The sequence below is a fragment of the Amblyomma mixtum genome, chromosome 1, assembly GCF_055824585.1.
Source record: "Amblyomma mixtum isolate Tamu chromosome 1, ASM5582458v1, whole genome shotgun sequence".
NCBI classification, from domain to species: Eukaryota; Metazoa; Arthropoda; class Arachnida; order Ixodida; family Ixodidae; genus Amblyomma; species Amblyomma mixtum.
In genome coordinates, this window is record NC_143012.1 from 209,384,669 (window position 1) to 209,400,235 (window position 15,567).

At 47.8% G+C, this 15,567-nt stretch overlaps 3 non-coding genes and 1 pseudogene across 3 annotated transcripts; all 4 read left to right on the forward strand.

The window, feature by feature from the left end:
• Positions 1-236: 236 nt before the first annotated feature.
• TRNAV-AAC (transfer RNA valine (anticodon AAC)) lies at positions 237-309 on the forward strand. Its single transcript has one exon. It is a non-coding gene; the product is annotated as a tRNA-Val (tRNA).
• A 1,850-nt stretch (positions 310-2,159) lies between these two features.
• Positions 2,160-2,232, forward strand: TRNAV-AAC (transfer RNA valine (anticodon AAC)). The gene has a single exon. It is a non-coding gene; the product is annotated as a tRNA-Val (tRNA).
• A 6,171-nt stretch (positions 2,233-8,403) lies between these two features.
• Positions 8,404-8,476, forward strand: TRNAV-AAC (transfer RNA valine (anticodon AAC)). The gene has a single exon. It is a non-coding gene; the product is annotated as a tRNA-Val (tRNA).
• Positions 8,477-13,637: 5,161 nt separating this feature from the next.
• Positions 13,638-15,332, forward strand: LOC149370751 (E3 ubiquitin-protein ligase MIB2-like; annotated as a pseudogene).
• Positions 15,333-15,567: the final 235 nt, after the last annotated feature.

Sequence of the window (15,567 nt, forward strand, 5' to 3'; positions counted from 1 at the left end):
TATAATATGAATTCCTGCACCGTCTAGAAGAGTAAAGCGTCCGTCAAGTAGTTTGCCCAAAACGGCAACCTCCATTTTTTTTTTCATACAACAATTAGTCTATTACAACGCAGAACCTGACGGTTTTAATTGCGCGCCTCAATAGTAGGCGGTTTCAGACCACCTAACCAATTGCAAAAAGTTCATTGCACTGTCAACTCCGTCGAAGCCCACATCATAACAGTACCGAAGTAGCTGTGCCTGTGGTGTAGTGGTCATCACATCCGCCTAACACGCGGAAGGTCCCAGGTTCGATCCCTGGCAGGCACATGATATTTTTGTTACTTTCATACTTAGATCACAACATTTGTGGTTAGTTTCTGAAACCACGCAAGCGTGTTATCTTAAAAGCCATTTTATTTAGAATTTCGTCTGATCACGTTTAGTTGCTCACTTGAAGTAATAATAGAAACAGCCCAAAAAAAAAAACAAGAATAGAAATGAATCATTTTAAGGATTGCAAACCGTAAGTGAGAATCAATTGGATAAAGGTTAGAAGTTATATAATTTGTCTAAAAGCACACTTTCTCGCTCATACTTCTTCTGGGCTGTCTCCAGTTTGTCGCAAAATAACCGATTCGGACAAAGAGTTGAACGGTGTTCAATAGAAGGACCTGTGGCTTTTGTATAGTGTCTCTAAATAACCTATTTATCTTGTCTGGCACAGGGGCTCCATTATTTCGGAAGGATCTCATTGTATGGTCTATTTAATCATCTGTGTAAGGCATCTGTACTTAAGAGCTGCCATAGTCTTTTATGTAATTGTGTGTGTGTGTCTGTAAATTTGGAGTTGTTTATCTCTGTGTAATAAAATTAATCTAGAACGTGCTGGACGCATTCATCAAGTGTACTTGCGTGCTATACATCTGCCATATCAAGGTTTCCTCTTTTTGAATCATATTTAGTTGTTTTCTAGCAATATCGTACAGAAGGGCAAAAATATTACTGCCAAATTTCTTCCTTCCGTTATCCCATACTAGCAGTGGAACGTCCACAGGCATAAGAGCTGGAAGTGCGCGTAACTGCGCAAAAGTGGGCATATAATAGGCGTTGCTGGCTAGGCTATGCTAGGTAGGCTATTTAAATGTCGAGGGAAGAGTGCAACTCGAATTGGTCAATTCTCTTGCAGTGCCACAAGCCATTCACAGATGCTGATCTTAGTGCAAAAGCCCCTTTCAATAAGTCAACTCGTAGCATGATCTGCGAAATTTTGTATGCTTGCGGTGTTTATGGGTTTATGCCAAGTGAAACTATTACATACAAAGAAATGAAACAAACATCCCCAAATGGAATTCGAACCCCCGGCGGCCCGAACACATCAGCTTCACAGGCCGCTTCGCGAGAGCAGTAGACTCGGCCGCCGCCGAATACGCAATGTGGCAAATTGCTACACACTCTCGCCCTGTGCGTTGCACATCTTCTCCATTCAATAAGCCTAATACCAATATCAAACTAATATTCGTGCTTTGACTTATGTGGCGGTACTGACACAAAGATACGCACGACACACGATGGCATGAACGACGTTGTCACTGAAACAAGGCACTAAAGCAATACGCGTTGGCGACATTGCTTTAGAAACACGGCAATGCAGCATAAGACGCCGGCGTACTACATTAGCTAAGTTCGCATTGACGATGACAGAATTGAAGACGCGCATAACTGACTCTCTGGGGCAGTGAGAACCTCAATGCCGCTTTCGGTTACTTGAGAAAAACTGCTTTCCCACAGTACATCATGCTTAAAAATGCTATGCCGTCAGAAAGTTTTCTTTTCACAGAAAGTTTCGAAAAGATATCAGCTGGTGTTGTACTGACATTTACTTCCGTATGTCACTATCGCAAGGTGTTTTTGCGTCACACTTAAGTAATAACGTTGGAATTACATTCTGTCAACAAACTTTACTTTGGAGATTATGTAGCAAGTCTGGCGGTCGCTTAAGCAGGCCCATGCTGCGAGCACTTCCAGCTCATTAGTATTCGAGCAGGAGTTCGAGTGAACCACTGCGGCATAGAGAATATGTCTCAGAGCACTCCCCTTCCAAGATCGCAACCGGTTGCACTGCACTTTCCCTCCGACCTCCCTCTTGACGCTGGCATTGTTATGAGCGCAGAACAGCTGTGCTTGTGGTGTAGTGGTTATCACATCCGCCTAACACGCGGAAGGTCCCAGGTTCGATCCCTGGCAGGCAGAGGAGCAAAATTTTTTCTCATGCTGCCTACCAACTCCGTTTACATTTAGCTCTAGGAGGTCATTCCGTTCTTTAACCTGCGTTAACTATCTCGGTGACATATATTCGTGAAACATTTTATTCAGTCCTTCTTTATGCCTTTTGAGGTGAGATCCGTAAAGGAGGAGGTGAGGTAAATTACGAGCGGCTGTGCGGCTTCGAGGACACATTCCACACATATATGAAGGACACCTGACATTCGTTGAATATTTTATTCACTTAGGTGATCCAAATCACTTCTCATTCCAGAGTAGAAATATTGAAAGCGTTTCGTTCTTTACCGTTAAGCATCATCGATTACGACAGTTGGCATGTGTCATTCAGTTAACGAGCTACACCGCTTATCGGGGAAGGAGAAAGTTGCGCACTGACCTCGTTTTGTGTGTCGCTTTATAGAAGGTGTTTGGCGACTGTGGAACGCACGTGATGCGATTGAGACGGTATACACCTTGATGACTCCTACAAAGAGTAGATCGACACATTCCATCCGCCGGTTGCCAAGTATCCCAGCTCTCTTTTTCTATTCCCACTTTATTCCAATGTCTTCTATCTAGAACACTCGCTGCAGAATCCTAATTTCCCCAGTCTCTCCGTCCGAACAAACTGACTCAGTTTATCCCCCCAAAAGAGCGGTAAAATTAATGCTTAATTTTCATGTACACTGATTTCTCTGGTTTGTTGGCGCGCAGCCTTGATGCTGCTTTGAATCCTGACATTTTCAGCCTTCCGTATATTAAAAACCTCGGGACGATCAGACATCTCATCCGGCAATTCCGAGAAAGCAGCTGGATTTATCCTTGTTTACTGTGATGCAGCGACACTAATGAATGCTTAACTTTAAGCCGAGGTTTCACGCACGGACATAATTTCTCTGGAGGGTGAATTTGGGTCCAGTGTGGCAGAAAGTGTCCAGTCACCCCCTCCCCCCCCCCCCCCCTTCCATTCCACATTTCCTCACCCCCGCCCCAAGGATGTGAAGTGAGGAAATAAATTGTGGCACTTCTCGAGGGCAGCCGGATTTCCCACTGCGTCTATGAATTCGGTTTTTCTTGCTAACGCTATTTATTGCCTCAGGGTATAAAGGCAGTTGTGAGGGTAACAAAAATCGAATTCAGAAACGCAAAGCAAAATCCGGCTGCCCTCGAGAAGCAAAATTCTATTTCGCCGCCGCTTTTGCGTTGCGCTGCTCCACGGGTGAAGCGCTTGTGGAGGGTGAGAGTTAGTGAGTTGGTAGTAAGCAGCGCCTCTGGAGGGTAGAGTTGGGTGAGTAGGTGATGTATGGCGCCGCTGATGGGTGAGATGGAGGGAGGTACATCGAGGGTTGGACGGCTGGAAGCTTCCCTTAACATACATCAGATTCACGTGAGGGGGAGCACACTACCAATACTTTCTCAATAAAACATAAGCACGTCAAACTAATGGAACTCTTTGTCCGTTGACAGTGTCTATCCTCAACGCCCAACTAATTTTTGTGTTAGTCTATTCTTACACACAGAAAAAACAAAAGAAGTCTCTCTGTGCCTGCTTGTATACGTGCCGTGCAGTGGGAATGGTAGGAGCCTACGATGTTGTCAATAAATTCAAAGCGTTAGAACTTGTTCCCTCTTGGTATGCACCTCAAAAGCACCGCTAGGGTGGGACTAATTGTGAAAAAAAGACCAAAGCACGAGAATGCACTGTTATGTTTTTTTATAAACAGCCGTCCGGCACAGGCTACAGAATCCCAGGGGCACCACGTCCGAACGCTGCTTTCTTTCAGTCGGGGCACATGACGGCAGGGGGAGTACGGTACGTACGCATTCGCACATTGAATAGACATTAAGGAAAAACTAAGTTTTTCTTCTATCATTTGATTATCAGGGTTTAAAAGGGGGCTTTTCCAAACTAGAACACGCCAAAAAGGAAACGAAATAAGTCGTGCGTCGTAAAAATGAGCACTTTAGTTCCCGAACAAAACAGTATGTGCATAAACTAAGTCGTCCTTAATAACGCAGCCTAAAGAATTTTTTTTAGAATGTTATAAAACAATGCCTTAAGAGTAAGGACTGCTTCTGTGCACCGCAGGGACAGTAAAGGGGAAATGAGCAAAATTTTTTAGAGCTGTTAGTGTGTTATCTCAGTATCGATGCTGTATGAAGCACTGACAGTCTGGTGACGTACTTCTTATTGTCCTTTTCACATCCCACGCATCACCGCAACATATCTGCGATCAGGGCCTGGTGCCGTACCTCCTATTATCGTTTTCCTCATCCCACACATCGCCATTACTTACCTCTGGTCACTGCCCTCAGTGCAACTGAAGATGGTCAAAGCATTTTCTTCCCAACGATTCATGCAATTGAACAGACGATAATGCGCGTAGATCGGTCACCTTCGCAGTGTAAAGCATGAAACCGCAAATAAATTCCCACAGACACTTAACAGTGCTCACGTTTGTGTACTAGAAAGCATTACACTCCGTGGGTGCGTTGACACCGTTTCGCACCACCACCCCCCCCCAATGCACACGCACACACACACGCGTGCACGCGTATGAAACCACGGAACGCTGTGCGACGAACGGTTACATGCCTCACAATTTTCATACGAAAGTCTGGGAAGGCATACATTTCAAGGCGTCTATGTCGTCGGTTCAAACTTCTGTCGCAATCTAGCCTCCAACATGAGTAGTGTATGTAAACTATGTGACGCGAAAAATCGTATTTCACCACCCGGTGCGTTGTGCGACAAAAGATTGCGGCAAAATTTTGTGTGTGTGTGTGTGTGTGTGTGTGTGTGTGTGCGTGTGTGTGTGCGTGTGTGTGTGTGTGCGTGTGCGTGTGCGTGTGCGTGTGCGTGTGTTCGTGTGTGCGTGTGTGTGTGTGTGCGTGTGTGCGTGTGGGCGTGCGTGTGCGCGTGTGCGCGTGTGCGAGTGTGCGCGTGCGTGCGTGCGTGGGTGTAATTTCGGTGTCATCTGTCATCTATCTCTGTAATAAAATGAACCTAGTATGTACAAGAGTCATTATTCAAATATGTTTGCGGGCCGTATATCTGCCATGATAAGGCATGCTCTTTTTGAGGCATATTGAGTTGTTTTAGAGCAATGTTGTACGGAAGGGCGAAAATATTACTACCAACTTTCTCACATACTATCCCACAGGCAGTTGAACTGGAAGTGCGCGTATTTGGGGAAAAGTTGGCATATAACATGGCGTTACTGGCTAGGCGCAGGCTAGAATTTCTGGGTGCTGCTGTATACCATTTAAATGCATGCCGTGTTTGTGGGTTTGTGCCAAGTGAAACTATTACCTAGAAAGAAATGAAACAAACATCCACGAATGGAATTCGAACCCGCGGCGGCGCCAGCAGGTCAGCTTGTCAGGGCGCTGCGCGAGATCAGTAGGCTACGGCCGCCGCCGAACACGCAATTGTGGTAAACTGCTACACACACTCGCACTGTGCATGTACATCTTCTTCATCCAATAATCCTAATACCAATATCAAACTAATATTCGAGCTTTGACTTATGTGGCGGTACTGACAGAAAGATACGCGCAACACACGATGCCATGAACGACGTTGTCACAGATAAAAGGCACTAACGCAATACGGTTTGGCAACATGCTTCAGAATCACGGCAATGCAGCATAGGACGCCGGCGTACTACATTTGCTAAATTCGCATTGACGATGAAAATACTGAACACGCGCATAACAGGCTCCCCGGGTCAGTGGAAACCACAATCGCACTTTCGGTTACGTGGCGGTGGTGTCCACTCGAGAAAAACTGCTTTCCCACAGTACATGAGGCTTAAAAATGCTAAACAGTCAGAAAGTTTTCTTCTGACAGAAAGTTTCGAAAAGATATCAGCTGGCGTTGTACTGTCATTTACTTCCGTATGTCACAATCGCAAGGTGTTTTTTTCGTCACTCTTATGTAATAACGTTAGAATTACATTCTGTCAACAAACTTTACTTTGGAGATTATGTATAAGTCTGGCGATCACTTAAAGGGAGACTGAAGCACTTTTTTTGAAAATCAGGCTGGCAGCGGCGTCCTATAGTTTTCCATGCTGTGTACTGGAATATCGCATCCAAATAAGGCAAAAACAAGCGCGAATTGCCTTTTTTAGCCGAAATATGCGGCCTGTGCCGCGGGGCACGCCGCGCGGCGCGCCGCCGCCCGTGATTGGTCAAGAGAGGTCGTGACGTCACTTTGAGGACTGGAGAAGCTGCCGATGCGGATCCGGCGCTGCGTTGAGTGCAGATCGCAGCTTTCCGTGTCGTTGTAAAAGCGAATACGGCGACTATCTTTTTTTACTGACCTCCGAAGAAAAGGATACTACAGTTTGCTCATTCCACATATCGCATGAAACCAAAAAAGACACAAGCAAAAAATTCTACGCCTAGCACAAGCATACGCCAGCGTCAAAGACGCGATGCAAACCATGCGTAAAAGGAGCCAGTACAACCTCGGCTCGTATTCTCGGAAAGGCAGGGGTTCGAACAATACTCAAGTCAATTACCACCACCGGACGCCTCCTGGCTCGCCCGGAAGAGCGTCATCCTAAAGAAAAGGCCCAAAGTGCTGTGTACAAAAAATCCTCTTCTCAGTACCCGGCGTTGTAGGTTGGGGCAAGAAAGTATTTCAAGGAAGCCATGAAGCAGCACAAAGTTGGTGTCAAAATAAGCGAAGCGCAGTGGCCGAGCACTGCGAGCCATGTGACCACAGGATAGTGACGCAATCATTGTGCGCTGGAAACCAATACAAATACGCGCACAGGGCTGCTGCTTCAGTCGTGGCGCGTTCAGCAGATGCCAGAAAATATTAATCGCTGCCTCGGAAACCTTCTCCCTTCCTAGATTTGCAGTTTAGGTTCAGTGAAGTAGTTGCCAACTATATGTGTGTTTAAAAGCCGAGCTAGCTGCAACTCGCCCGCTGCCAAAACTTGATGAAGAAACCGAGTAAGGTTGCGGTGTTTTTTTGCAAAAACTCGGTTGGCATTCATTTCTCTCATAGATGTGCATCCGAAATCGACGTCGAACGCTTTCATTTTAATCGCTTAGCTACGATTAAACGAGATGCCGCATATGAAGAGCTTCGATGCTTGCTTGCTTTGCTTTTGTGCTTTGCTCTGCTTGCTTGCTTGTTTGGACACGTCGAACCGAGTATAAAATCACTAATCGAGCCTTGCTGAGCATGTCTCAGGTGGTCTGGCCGCACCTAAGCTGAAGAGAGCGACACATGCTTAAGCCTCTATCTCCAGAGGTCACATTAGAGACAAGCTCTGCATGTAGCCGCTCTTACGAAAGTGCTTCGAACAGAGTAGGCTTGCTTTGGTCAGCTTGAATTCTTCGTCACAGCAGCGAGCGCTTGCGCTGCGAGCTTATGATCTTGCGAAAAACAGTGGAAGACGACACAGTCTCGGCCGTATTTGTTCATGGACACGAACGTGGAGTAGTACCTCGTGTTGAATCTGATTCTCAAGGTCGGCTGACACGCTTTGTACGTCACAACGCACGCAGCATGAGAAAAAACGCGTGCTGAAAGCTCACTCGGGTGCGCCGAAGTATCCCCGGGTCCTCAACGTGACGTCATGTTGGCCGACATGGACGAGGTTTCCCTCTCCGCTGTTCTCCTCTCTTACGCTCGCGCGGGGCGCGGGAGATTTGAACGTCGCGTTTTGAATTGGTGATTGCGCCACTGTTTTAGCCAAAATCGAAAAAATAATTTCACAGACGTGATCGGCAATGACACTACTTCAAAACCCTATAAAATTAGCTGATTCGAAAACCGCCTCAGTATCCCTTTAAGCACGCCCGTGCTTCGAGGCCTGCCAGCTCATTAGTAGTCGAGTAGGGCTTCGAGCGAACCACTGCGGCATAGAGAATGTGCTGCAAAGCACTTCCCTTCCAAGACAGCAACCAGTTTCCCTGCGCTTTTCCTCCGACCTCCCTCTTGACGCTGGCATTGTTATAAGCGCAGAACAGCTGTCCTTGTGCCTCTATGAATTTTCATGTTTTGATGGGGATGCAGTGTTGAGTTAGGGCTATGGCGGGCTCCTATTAAGCAGCCCGGTAACTTGAGACGCGAACCAGTCTGATTGCAGTTTTCCTCCTTTCTACGGCAGTTCTTCCATGCAATAAAGAAAAACTGTGCTTGTGGTGTAGTGGTTATCCCATCCGCCTAACACGCGGAAGGTCCCAGGTTCGATCTCTGGCAATCACAGGAACGAAATTTTTTGTAACAGTGCCTACAAACTGCATTTACATTTAGGTCTAGTGGTTTATTCTGTTCTCGCACGTGCGCCAACTAACTCGATAACAAACGTTCGTGAAACATTTTATTCAGGTTATTTTCATGGCTCTTAAGGTGGGATCAGTAAAAGGAATTAGATGAAGCAAATTACAAGCGGATGTCCGGCTTCGAGGACACATTCCAGATATGGCTGAAGGATACCTCACTTAGGGTTATTTTTATCTTGTTAGGTGATCCAAATCACTTCTGAATCAAGGCTCCAAATATTGAAATCTTTTCATTCTTTATCGTTAAGAACCATCCATTAAGACAGTTGGCGCGTGTCATTCAGTTAAATAAAATACACCGCTTATCGGGGAAGGAGAAAGTTTCGCACTGACCTTTTTTTATGTGTCGCTTTGTAGAAGGTGTTTGGCGACTGTGCGACGCACGTGATGTGACTGAGATGGTACACTCCTTGAAGGCTGGTAGACGGAGTAGATAGACGCACTCCATCCGCCGGTCGCCAAGCACCCCAGCTCTCTTTTTCTTTCCTCACTTCCTCCCCCTGTTTGCCATCTATAACATTCGCTGCAGAACCCTAATTTGCGCAGTCTATCCGTCCGAACAAAACGATTAAGTTTATGCCCTCCAAAAAGGCGGTAAAAAGATTGCTTAGTTATCATGTACATTTATTTGCCTGGTTTGGTGGCTCTGAGCCTTAATGCTGCTTTAAAGACAGACATTTTCTGCCTTCCGTATTTTCAAAAGCCCGGGACGATGAGACCTCTGATGCGGCAATTCCGAGAACGCATCTGGGTTTATCCTTGATGGTGATATTGATGCTGTCACTATAATAAATGCTTTAACTCTAAGCCGAGGTTTCACACATGGATAAAATTACCATTCTGCCTTATGAGACCCAGGTTGTTCTCCTAGAGCCGCCTCTCCCGACCAATCATTAACTGACACCTGCCACTGTGGGCAGTTTGTTCGCAGTCCGATGGGTGGGCTGCTGCCTTCCACGGTAGGCAGGTTGCGGTGGCGTCACAAGGTCACGTGGGCCACTTGCTTTTTAACTCTCAACTCCTACGCCAGGTTTTCTGCATAAACAGAGTCTTAACACTATCGTGTTAATATCTTTTTTACTTTCAGAGGACAACATTTATTGCTGAATTAAACGCCTTCAAAATTGAACGTTCCCAGAGTTTTTAAATTTTCTTTATCGGCAGTGTAGTTCGAATTATCTGACGTCAAATATACGCGTTTCAAAGGTCCTTCAGTAGCCCTTCCCGCGTTGCATATTTATAAAGTGACGTCTCTGCACTGAGTATTGTCGCCAAAATCGCAATAACTGCTTCTAGATAAGAAAAAAAGCACAAATGGCATCGGTATTTGCTGCATTATATATGCAAGCGACACCATGTGTAACGCGGGAGAGCCAACTCAACGAGTTTTAAGACGCGGAGAAGCTGCGACAAATGTGGAGTCGGATGCTATCGCATTCCACTCTTAAGGTAACTTGCCCGTCCCCAAGTAGTTTATTTTCTTCTTGGATTGGGTGGGGGGGGTGGCGGGTCTGGCACTACTCATGTCGCCCATCCCCTCTCCTTCTCTATTAACGTCTAAACATCAAGGGTCCCGTTGCGCAGAAAATCCGGCGTCGCCGGCGTTGCCGGTGTTGTCGACATCGTGGAAGGCATTGTAAGCGATAAACATGGTGGCTCAGGCAGCCACCCCGTAGAAGCAACCTAGACAGTCTCCCTCGGTCATGTGACCCCATGTTGTCATCACAACCTGCCCGAAGGATTGTGAGCAAACTAACCACTCTGGCAGGTGGCAGTTAAATTAATGGCTGATTGCGTGATGTTGCTCGGGAAGACCAACATGGGTCGCACAAGCCCTACAGGTGGCAGTACCTGCCAATGCAGGGCAGTGGCGCACCCTTTAAGCGATGCAACACTGCGCAAGGAGTTGTATGAGGACTCCCAGGGACGTATGAATGTAAAGTTGAGAATGGCTAATTCTGCATATATGGGTATCAACTCATTAGCACCATCTCGTCATGCCCTTAAGGCGGAGCTCAAGTGGTTCCTCCAATTTTTTGCCTCCAGCTCCCACCGGCATACGACGAGCATCAGGAGCGCTCATAGCTGCACCTTACGCACACATAAGGCACCCTTCAGCACATGGTACTCACCCTTCGAGGTAGCGCAGTGGCTATGGCGTTCCGCGACTGTGTTGGGCAGGATGCACGGGTTAGAGACCCGGCCTCGGAGGCTGATACCCAGGTTGGAGAATGGGTACGAAAACGCCCGTGTACTAAACGGGTACACGTAATTGGACACTTTCCGTAGAACTCCACTGCGGAAGTAGAGCATTCAACAACAGTGGTATAAAATACAAGTGACAACACTAGTAATGCTCTAACTACAAAATAAAATAACAACGCAAAATAAAAACGAATAATATTGTAACTGTAAAATAAAAGCAATTTGAGACAAAAATTAATAACAATGTAACTGCAAAATAATACTAAAGTAAAAATATAATGTTAATTCTATAGTTAAGTGTGGCGTGTAATTTCGTGAGCTACAAAGTTTGGTGGGTTGATATGTGAATATGTTCTCGTGTTAAGTTTCCAACATGTATATACCTGGGGAGGTGGTGCATTTCATGATGGAAAGTGGCGGTGGGTGGGATTTAATATATTGGTGCGCATTGCTTATTATTGTCCATAGCGTTTTTTATTGCTGCGAGGCAGTTGGAAGAGGGAAATAAGCATTTAGTGTGGCACTTTTTTTTTGGCAAATGCCGCTGAGTGTTCAGATTGGTCCGCACAAGGTTACTTTTCTCCCGTTTCGTGCCTACCGTTCCTTTCCTGCCTGCAGTTCGGGCTTTGATGTCCTTTCAGTAATGCGATTGAAATTTGCCTGCAAAAGGATTTAAGGCGCAATCATATCATCCCCGCCACGGACCACAAATAAACACATCATCAGAAATGTATATCGTAATAAGACCTGCCATTTAAAAGATATTTAAGCACTGAACTTCGCTCTTGAAATGTGCCCGTTAGGCACCCAAGATGCACACCCGAAATTCGCACAAGGACACGTGCATCGGCCTGAACATCGAGCACTGCTATCAATTAGTACTGCAACCAGCCTGTACCTTTATGTTTTCTTTATGCCAAAAGGGAAATCTGTGCGATAAAAGAAAGCCATCTACCACAGAGGTAGCGAGGAGGCATGGAGATTATGGGGTTCCTAGACTATCGCACAAAAGGTTGGGTACGGGGGCTACTTTCTATTGTGGGCTCCGGGAACCTGTAGGAAGAAGAGGCGGAAGAAAAACAGCAAATGTTGCCGGGGCGGAAGCACTCGCAAGACTGGAGAGGGGCGCCCGTTGTGTGCTCGGCTGTGTTGACCTTCACCAGCCTTGGCCTCTGCGGTTAGGAGGCGGGTCGCCGCTGTCTGTCTCGTCGCATGCGTGGATGCGTGCAGTCAGGACAGAGTAGGAAACCGCAGTCGAGATGCAGCTGCCATGCCAGCGAAACAAGTGTTGGATTGGCGGTCCGGCAAACACAGCAACGAAGCGGCTATTCGACGCGCGTAGTAAAGTGACGAAAGGAGAGCTGCAGTGGCCGAAAAGGCGACAGCTTGACGCGCCAGCCAAACTAAGGCACAACCGCAATCAGCTATCACTCCAAACGGGAATGCGTCTGTATGGAACTAAAAAGAGAGTAAGCTCTCCCCTAGCGCACTCCGTTTTTTAAAAAGACAGTGCGCTATACGGACACTAACACGCCTGTCACACTAGCAAATTTAATGTCAGTGGAATCGAATGAGATTAGCACCTAATGTCATTAATAGACTGCTGCACGGGAACATGTAATGTCATTAGGTTCGAATGATATTCGCCATCGAATGAGTTAGGGGAACTCATTCGCATTCGATCCCGAACCGAATGCGTACTCTGGACACCAGATACGCAGCAGGAACAAGCGCCGCGAAAAAATAATGTGCACACTGCCAAACTTAGAAACTGCATTTATTTAGTTTTGGTAAAAAAAAGTTAATGTTTGTGTGAATCTGTTCACACTAGAGGCTGTCGTGGATAGCTGTTACTCTCGGTCTCAGCAGCCTACCGAAGCGGCCCAGCGTGAAGCAGCGTCTTTCCCGCGACCGTCGGTCATTTTGGGATGCGTGATTCTTGTTGGTTGGTGTGGCATGTTCGTTAAGCTCGAAGTTACTTAAAGACGTAACTGAGCAGTTCAACTTTTCGAAGTCATTTCCAAGCTCCGCGCGTGTCCGCGCGCTGCCATGTCGGCCATTTTGTTTGTTTACATTTATCGGATTTGTGGTTGACTTTGTACTTAGTTTGGCTTTTGATGGCTAAAGTGGTGCAGAATGACCTGAAATAATATTTTAAGCTTATAATGCGGCACACAAATGTTCTCACCTGCTTTTGAAACACTGCACAACAATTTCAAACATCTTTTATGCGCGCTGATGTCGTTCAGTTGGACTATTTTTTTTTTTTCACTAATCGTCGATGCCATCATTTTCGAATCACATTATTTTTTTCCCTGTAGCACCGTAAGAGACCGAATGACATTCGATACATCGAATGCCACTTGGTTCGAATGACATTAAATTTGCTAGCGTGACAGGGGTATTACTCCCTTTTTAGTCCTTTCTGTTTGGAGGGTAGAGAGCGAAGCGCCGCAGTAATGCATGTAACCGACCAGAAATGGTGGCAGGAGTAGCACTAAATCCCTGCTCGTTCCTGTCCCAAAACATTAGGAATCTCGCGGCCGCAACTTTTGATCTCAACCACGTAATTTTGTGTCAATGTTGTATCTTTTTATGACGACTCAATACTCGGCACTTTGTTCTGTCTGTCCGTCTAGGCTTTAGGCGGTGCGGGCTGGGCAACATTCTTTTTCTTTCTTTCTCTCTGTCCACACTAATATATTGTCACGTGCTGCGCATGGGCCCTGAGGAACGAAGAAGATGTGCGCAAGCTGGAAGATACATGAGTGCGTTTGTACGTACAGGTGAATACCAACCTTTACCACCCGATTCTCGGCCGATCCCCAGAGTGGGTATGTGCCATTCTGTCGTAGGCTACAACAACAACAACATCCGCTATGCACCCTGGCCAATCCCCCGCCGTGGGTATTGCCATACATCCCGAGGACATCATCATCATCATCAAAACTCGCGAAGAGCATGCCAATCCGTTGTTTGGTCACCTGCTAGCCGAACAGCAGAGTGATGCTGGCAGCATGGATCGATTGGTGCGGGATGCAGCCCAGGGACACCTGGAAGTGGTTCGCGACCACCTTGCAAAGCATCCAGACAGGGTCAACCAGAAGAGCTCTGGCAAGACAGCCCTGCAAGTGTCCAGCCACCAGGGTCATCGAGAAATCGTGGAGTTGCTGCTCCAGTGTGGTGCCGCGGTTGATGCCCAGGATGACGACGGTGACACGGCGTTGCACTATGCTGCGTTTGGCAACCAGCCTGCAATTATGGAGATCCTGCTGAAGGCGGGGGCCAACATCAACGCCGTCAACCGGGCAAAGTGCACCGCGCTGCATGTGGCAGTCAACAAGCAAGACACCAACTGCATACGGGTCCTCCTCAAGTTCCAAAGCATCCTCAACATCAACATACAGGACACATTTGGAGACACGGCACTACATGATGCAATTGGCAAAGATAGCGTGGAGATTATTGACCTGCTTATCAGCGTGCCGGAAATCGACTTCTCCTTGAAGAACAAGCGGGGTTTCAACGTTCTGCACCATGCAGCGCTGAAGGGCAACAATTTTGCAACGAAGAAGTTGTTATCGAGAACACGGAAGATTGTTAACATCAAGAAGGACGATGGCTTCGCAGCGCTGCACCTTGCTGCTCTGAATGGCCACTTCTCAGTGGTGGAGACCCTGCTTACACGGGGCCAGTGTGACGTGGATGTGCGCAACAACCGCAAGCAAACGCCGCTGCTGCTGGCCGTCAGCCAAGGACAGTGTGGCATTGTTGAGCTGCTCATCGGCATGGGGGCCAACCTCGACGCACAGGATGAGGACGGTGACACTGCGCTGCATCTGGCCCTGCTGAAGCGCCAGGCACTGCAGATGCCCGCCAACACTGGCGAGGCGCCTGCCACGGCCTAGATTTCCAGTCAGCTGGCCTCGTCAGCCCCTCCTGAGATAGAGAACAGCAGCAGCCTGGCTCTCGCCTGCCTGCTCGTCAAAGAAGGGGCCGACCTCCACCGTGCCAACCTGGCGGGGCGCACACCGCTCGACTTCGCTGGCAGCCCAGCCATTCAAGAGCTGCTTCAGCACTGGAGCACCCTGCGGGAGAGTGCGACTGCTGTGACGGCACCTGCCCTGGAGCCAGCTAGTGGTGGCGGGACTCTGCCCAGCGAGCTGCCTCCTCGTGGCGCTGAGTGCCAGATCTGCCTCGAGTCACCGGCTTCAGTGACCTTCGAGCCCTGTGGTCATCGGATGGCCTGTGAAGACTGCAGCGTGCGCATGAAGAAATGCCTCACCTGCAAAGAGGTCATCGCCCGCAAGGTCGATGGCGCCGGCAAGGTAGTGGTGTCGGGCGGCCGGCAGCATCAGCTGGGCGGCGGAGGAGCCGTCAGCCTGGAGCGCCTGAGGCAGCTGGAGTCCCGGCTGCAGGAGATGGAGGAGTGGCAGGGCTGCAGTATCTGCCTGGAGCGGCGGCGCAACGTGGCCTTCCTGTGCGGACACGGGGCGTGCTCTGTCTGCGCCCACACCTTGCGTCAGTGCCACATGTGCCGGAAGGCCATCACCCGCAAGATCTTCCTCTACTGAGGAGAAAAGAAACTGCACTGCACACACACACATGTCACGCATTCACATGTGGCCGGGCTCTGCTGGTTCTGAGATTATGCTTATCTTTTGTCCTGTCTGAAAGCATCAAGCATCAGTAGAAGCGCAAAAGGCTGAGCCTACAGCCTACACACACTGCCTGCACCACGAACTTTGTGCACGTTTCTTTTTTTTTCTTTGAGCGAGACATTTGAGATTGAAGCCGGTGTTTCGCGTA